The sequence below is a fragment of the Haemaphysalis longicornis genome, unplaced genomic scaffold (genome assembly GCF_048455015.1).
Source record: "Haemaphysalis longicornis isolate Haplotype H1 unplaced genomic scaffold, Haemaphysalis longicornis Haplotype H1 scaffold_10, whole genome shotgun sequence".
Classification (NCBI taxonomy): Eukaryota; Metazoa; Arthropoda; class Arachnida; order Ixodida; family Ixodidae; genus Haemaphysalis; species Haemaphysalis longicornis.
Window position 1 is genome coordinate 105,090,674 of NW_027526204.1, and position 7,388 is coordinate 105,098,061.

Consider the following 7,388-nt stretch of genomic DNA (forward strand, 5'->3'; position numbering starts at 1 on the left):
CCTCCTCTCACTCAGACGAGAAATAAAGGTTTTCCAAATAAAAAAAAACTGCTTCATAAGTTCGATGGTCCATAAGTCAAATTCACCACTCCTAACGCAAGTCGTTGCTGTATACAGCGTTAGTAGTTTTTTTTTTTTTTTCATGCAAATATTGTGAATAATAATAATGAGCCAGCACATCGGAATACGTATAACGACAGACGATCCGCAAAATTAAAGCCCCATATTCGTTATACTTTGGTCAGGTTTCCGTCAAAACATGTCAGTTCATTGAACTAAGAAAACTCGCTTTAATACGAGAAAGACGCTACAGAACGAGCGATGTGAACCGTACGGGCATAGTTTATATCACGCTACGTTTCTGGGATGATGTATAGTGGCAAATCCGACGCATACTGCAAATCCGACGCATCCTACACGCAGACGTGGCAGCATGGGTCGCAGGAGCGTGCGGACACAGAATATTCAAATAGTACACCTCATCTACGATAGCTTAAACTTCATCGCCATCATCATCAGATTCTTAAGATAGCTTAAGATTCACCGTTAGTATATACCATATGCGCGCAATGTGCGAGGCCTCGTTTCTGTAACATAAACCCCGAAGACTCGATCGCGGTTTTGTTTCAAGCCCGGAAGCACGCACCTGGGGTATCTGTCCCACAAAGACACGCACGTATCGTGCTCGCCAGCTCACGACTGACAACGCTCAGCTTTCTGCGATACAGCTTGGTCTGATTCCAGGACCTGGAACTATAAATGCGTTAACAGGTGGTGAGCTGTCTCAGAACAGTCTGACCTTGGCGAACACTTTAAAGTGATATGCACAAAAAAGCAGAACAATAGTTCTTTTTTTTTTTTTTTTTGCAGTAGGTTTACGATTTTCTACATCTTCGTTACTCCGCTCGTTCAGTTCTTGTTGTAAGTGCAGATCGTTTTAGGCCAAGTTTAGCATCCATAAGGAAGGTGAGGCATGCGAGCTTGGCGTGCTTAATCCACAACGACAGACGACGTCCTTAAACTTTGTGAACACTCCTTTGAAAGTTGCTCTTTGGCGTTGCTTATAGGGGAGCCCCCTAGGCGCTAGGTCTGTTGGCGTCTCATGTCGTCGCCTCATGTCATCGTCGATGTAATGACGGTACTAAAACACCGGGGCACTCGTTTTCCAACGCCTCGCGCAAGAACGCTTCGTGCTTCAAGCAAAGCTGTATACCTCTACCCCCCAACGGTTTCATCTTCGTGGGCAAAAACGTCAAGGCGCCAAGAATACACTTATACACTACATGCTTCGCCCCACCCCAGGTTTCACGTTAGTAGAGATGGCCGGGGATTTTTTTTTAGCGGACCGATTATTTGACCGCCTTTCTCCGACGGCGTCAGCAGACGATCGTCGTCTGCGCGTCCCAAGTAGCAGACGAATTTCGCACACCCTCACCGCCACGCTCCTCACCCAATCGCGTGTGGATTCACCAAACGTAACAGCGGATCATTCAAGCCGCAAAGCACGTACAAATCAGTGGAGGTTAGAGGAGCTACCTATATATAGTAACGTACATACCTTGATGTCACTCCGAAAAGGCTGTTGTTACTCCCTTACGAATCCGCACTGCCGCAGCTGGCACAGCCTCTTCCTGCACACACCTCTCGGCTTTCCCTCGTCACCGGCACTACGTCTACGTACGGCTACTTGTATGCGCTTACACCCACCTACGTAGCTGCGTCCCTTCTGGAGGACGTCCTTGGGGGCAAAACTTCGCGCGGTGGCGTGAGGTACGGCCCTTTCTTTCGCCGTACGGAGTCCAGACAGCCACGACGAAGCCGGTTATGACGTGCCGTTGTTCCGTCCTCCCTCGCACTACCCCCCTCCGCTGTTTGAAAGGGCGGGAGAGGATTCAGAGAGGAGGCTAATGACAGGTAAATTGTACGTTTGGCAAGGGGAGCTCTTGCCCAGCGGCTAGCGTGCAGAATGGTGCAGAAGAAACCTACAGTGCGAGCCCTTGCCGCTGCTGCACTGAAAGTTTGTTTTGTGTGTTTTCTTTAATTTTTTGCGTTTCTTTTTTGATGCCAAAAGCGTGTAGGTGAGTAGCCGGCCGATCCTTGAACTTCGCGCCTGGCCGGCGTCGTCTGCTACGCAGAAGCCTACTGCAGCGTTCTAGCGAGGGAAGCAGACGATAAAAAAAAGAAAGGGAGTAGGGCAGCTTTTTGTTTCTTTCATGGTCGGCGCTTTGCCTCCGATTCGCAAGCGAAGAGCGGCTCTGCATTTGAAGAGATACCGTTAATCTTTTCTCGGGGAGGTACAAAGTATCGGTCTTGTAACTCTTCATGCCTACCCGTGGCCGCACGCGTGTCACCGAAAATTATATTACGGTTGTGTGAGGCAAACTACGCCTGCTGGTGGTCTTTCTTTCCTTGTGAACAATAAATTAATTCATTCATTTTATTTGCCAGTCCGGTGTAGTTCTGAGCAGTTGGTGGGCAGTTTAGGACTGCTCCCACAATAGAAACTCTAAGGGCAAAGAAATACCAAGTGAAATACGAAGTTGTCCTGGACACGTTCTGGTTAACCCGGAATGACCAATCGAAGGGACATTCGCTTGTTGCAGGGAGATTGTTCTGGTGTTATAGTTCCATAAATCACTCGACACCACCTTATTACTCGCACATCGAAAAAGACTTGGTGGGTTTGCTTCATTGTTATTCAATTGAAGCGCTCTTTATGTACGCCACAATCGCTTAACTGTCTGATTTTAACAATATAACCTCTTGAAGCCTCACATTCGACGTAACTAATCACAATTTAGCCTACGGGGGGCTGGCTTTTAGTTTGCACGACTCGATCTTTCTTTCCTAACGCCGCGCTGTCCGGGCTGTGCAATGATCGAACAGTCTGCGCAACACTTTTTCGTTGCTATCGTAAAATGTGTACTCTCAGTTCTTGATTGTATGGTTTAACGCGCCGACCCAACGCAGGCGATGAGGCGCGTCGTAGTGGGGGGCTCCGGATTAATTTTGACCACCTGGGGATCTTTAACGTGCGTCGAAATCTCGTACACATGGGCGTTTTTGCTTTTCGCCTCCATCAAAAAAGAGGCCGCCGCGGCCCGGGAATCGAACCCGCGACCTCGTGCTCAGCAGCACAACGCCTTAGCCACTAATCCACCGCGGCGGGTACCTGCTCAGTTGCTCAGTTCTCACGGCGTAAGAAAATGTCTCCAGTGCCTACGAGCGCCACCACTCTGGAGCACGGCGGGAAATGGGAGCGATGGTAACGGTTGCTGGCACAATTTTCGTCCTCGGTTCCGTTTCAGGTTGGCGTTGGCGTCCGGAAGAACCCCCCCCCCCCCCCCTTCCCTCAACCCAGTTTCTCCACTGACTTATGTCTTATTCTGCTCTATATTTCACGCAAACATACACTATATTTTTCGCTATAGGCATGCAGGAACAGGTCTCCAACTGTCGTATATCTGGCTGTAGAGCGTCTGTACTGAACTAACAAAAGCGTTTCATGGTCTCTGTAATACGGGAACGCGACCACCTCTTATCCAGTTTGCCCTCTGGAAGAGGGAGAGAGATAACTTTATTTCAAAAGTTTCAGTGAATGTGCACAAACTAGACAATGGTCAACTATAGTTCCCCTCAGTGTATACTTAAGAGGACGGGCACAAACTGGACAATAGTTATAACGCCCCTCAACATATTTTTCTCAACGCAAGAGCAGTACACAAGCACTGAATATTACACTTCGGAGCCAAGGCTCATGGTTACAATGTCTGCTCCCTCTACTTCCGGTTCGAGAGCTCTCCTGGCCTCCCGTACGTCGGCGGCTTTCACGCGCGTGTGTGCGTGTTGTTTATCTGTATCCACCGAAAAAAAAAACGCCCATGCATAGCGCATTCAATGAATAACAACGATTAATCCTACCAGGGGCTTCTCTGAAAGGTAAGCATTCTGGGACAAATAAACAACACGCACACACGCGGCCGGCGTACGGGAGGTCAGTGAGACAAGGAGAGATATCGAACCGGAAGTAGAGGGAGCAGACGACGTACCCATAAGCCTTTCGCTTTTTACCGGTCACCCATCCACGTGACCTTTCCCCCAATCCCTGTGAGTTCCTCTTCCCAACTTTCTCCCCACCGGGCACTATTTGCCTCTTTCTCATTAAAGTCTGTGAATCAATCAATTTTTCGCCGTGTGCCGTGTCTGCCTCTCTTTGCCTTTCAGCGACCCTTCATATCCTAAGGGGATTCCTCGAACTCGCGTTAGATAAGCGACAATGAGCAACGAAACGTCCACATCCGTCCACGTCCATTCGTTTTCGTCACAGCCCACCGCGTGCCCCGCTCCGGAGGTGTACACGTCGCCTTTTTGGACTCCGGCCAATTTTCGCGTAACAGGACCGGAACTATAACGCCATCTAGCTTAAGCACCGCACCTGTACTCGGCCGATTCACTGTAAACGAATAAATCAGCGGTATGAACCTTCATTTCTGGCTTTGTCGTTACTGCAGGCGCTATATTGTGCTCGCTGGCTTCGGTTGGCTCGAGCGCTGCAGCGACCATGTGTCGGTGCATGTCTTGCCTGCGGGTTACGCTTTTTTTTCATTGCTGTTGGCGTATGAGCGCCAAAACGACTATAGCTAAACGCCATAAGAGGATCGGTAAGTAAAACTTACTACCTCGGACCTAATATAAAGTGCTCTTAGGGGCGCTTTGATTCTGAGAAATGCTGTATCAGTCCTGTGTCGCATTCTATCTAGTTCTATCGCATTCTATCTACGAACAATAAGCCGCATCGCCTAAATGGCTAAGGCGTCGGCACCAACTGGGTAGCGGGAGAGAGTTGAAGGCAGCGGGAACAGGAAGGGAGGAGCGAAGCGGTGAACTGAGCTGCCCACAGCACGCCAGCCTTGCGAAGCACTCGGCCGCATGAACATAGCGCGTGCGCGGAATCGGGCGTATAAATTTCGCGCCAAATTTATCCGCTGGGCATTTCCTTTCCTTCCTCCGTCACTTCTCCGTGCGCTATCGGCGCGAGACAATAAGTCGGGTGGACATCGCGCATACGTGGAATTGGGCCTTTATGTTTCGCGCGAAGTCGACCTCCCTTACGCAGCGCCAGTTTTCTCCCTACCACCCCGTTTTATTCCTCAGCACGTAAGCAGCGCTGGGTATTCAAAACTACGCATGCACAGAATTTCGTTTTCGAATTCCCCGCCAAAATTCCTTTCGCAAGGCAACACCTCTTCAATCTAATGGAAAAGGGCGGGGGGGGAGTGACTTCATTTGCATCCGCCAATTAAATGACCGGGGTATAGAGGCTTCGATTTTGCTTCGGAGGGGGGGGGGGGGGCAGGTTGGCAGGTTTTAAAAATAGAGAAAACAATAACAAACAAAAGTTAGCAAACAAACAACCAAACGAACCCAAAACCAGAAAATGGTTCATGGTTGATCCAGCCCTGAAAATCACCATCCGCAAAACTATTTCGGGGGGTGGGGGGCGGCCCCCTACGCACCCGTTTCCCCTCAGCACGCCGGCTATCCCGAAGTGTTCAGGCTAATAAGGAATTCGTATTATACTATTTAGATTTCCCACCGGATTCTCCTCCGCTGCGCAACGCATTATTTTCCCTCAACGTTGTTGTCCATCAGTACGTTGCGCATGCGCGGAACCACGCCTTTATATCGCGCGCCAGGCACAACTCTTCTGCGCAGCGCCTTTACGATGTCCGTTCCCATTTTCACCCTGAGTGCGACAGCAATTCGAGGTACTGATCTGCATACAACGTTGCGCATGCGCGAAGTTACGCATCTAAATTTCCCGCCAAATCTCCACTGCACATTGCCTCTCTTACCACACCTTTCCACCCAGGTGCGTCACCCGACCGATGTAAACTGCCACATATATGGCATCTCGCGTGCGTGATACTTTAAATTTCGCGGCAAGTCCTCCTCCTTTGCGCAGCCTCTCATCTCTACCTGCCCCTCATTCTCCAGCTCGATGGTGGATATCCGCATACGCATTGCGCTTGTGTCATTTATGCATTCAAATTCCGCGCCAAATCGCTTCCCTGCATGGCTCGAATGCACTTTCACCCAAACAGGGGCGGTATTCGTGAACTTTATCAGGAAAATCTTTTGCCCGAAAGGGAGGTCCTTTTCAGCGTTCGTTACGAAAACTTTTCGCTTCCGAATGGAAGCGAAAAGTTTCCGGGCGGCCATGACTTGCACCTTCCCAGTGAAATCGCGTAAGAGCGCTTGAGCGCTTGAAAGATTTTCCTGATAACGTTCACGGATACGGCACCGTTTGGACGGAAGAGTTGCAAGAAAGCTGCATACCGGAAGGGTACTGCATTTTTGCGCGCGCCTGGCTGGGCACTGGAAACGCTTTTAGGCAAAGCCCACCTTAGAGCGAACGCTGACTCTGAAGCCAGCAGTGTTTGGTTATGTACAACATCTTCCTTTCCCGCGCATCGTAACCAACGTGAACCTGTATCTCACATGGCACCATATAATTGCGTGCGAGGCCGTAGCAATGAAAAGCAATGCTGTGAAGCCAATTTTACAGCGAAAGTGAGCATTACAGCAAATCTGGCGATGTGCTGTGGTGCAAAGAATGACGTAACCTACATTACGCCTGGTTCGGGTTTTATAACATTTTCAATCTCTCTCTCTCTCTCTCTCTCTCTCTCTCTCTCTCTCTCTCTCTCTCTCTCTCTCTCTCTCTCTCTCTCTCTCTCTCTATCTATCTATCTATCTATCTATCTATCTCTCCCTTCTTCTGAAAGAGGGAAGAGTTGTCGAGCAGGAAAGCTTTAATTTCAAGGATTATAGCAAGAGGTATATAAGAGTGAGGCCTTCTCCGTCTTGCAGTGACGGGAGGCAAGAACACTGGAGAGTAGCCTGGGAGGACAGTGCAGGCTCGGACCCTGGTCGATTTTGTGAAGGAAGGGGAATCCCCGGCTGCTACTGAATGTTCCCATGCACTATACTCCTCCAAAGCAAGCACCTGAAAAAGAACAAGAAAAGAACATCCAAGCGCAAATAAAGTTGCAAGGAGTAAACCGACAATATACAGGTTCGGTGACCGCCAAGCAGCAACGCATCATTACGCATGCAGGGAACTTCCATGTTTCCAATTTATCAAGGCCACAGAGCAGGGACAATGTGTCCTGCGTGGTCTTTCCTTGGTTGTTATCGTTTTAGACAGCGTGTATTGAATTGTTCCTTATGTTCAGTTAAGTTTGATAATTTAATCTTACATATGTACTACCCGCCGCGGTGGCTCAGTGGCTAAGGCGTTGCGCTGCTGAGCACGAGGCCGCGGGTTCGATTCCCGGCCGCGGCGGCCGCTTTTCTGATGGACGCGAAAAGCAAAAACGCCCGTG

The 7,388-nt window shown here is 49.6% G+C and overlaps 1 protein-coding gene across 1 annotated transcript in view; it reads right to left on the minus strand.

The window, feature by feature from the left end:
* Window positions 1–1,783, minus strand: part of Tdh (L-threonine dehydrogenase) — a 63,409-nt gene extending 61,626 nt beyond the window's left edge. Inside the window, exon 1 of the mRNA XM_077690275.1 lies at window positions 1,559–1,783. The gene's annotated coding sequence lies outside the window, so the exon portion shown is untranslated. The remainder of the gene's footprint in view (window positions 1–1,558) is intronic.
* Window positions 1,784–7,388: the final 5,605 nt, after the last annotated feature.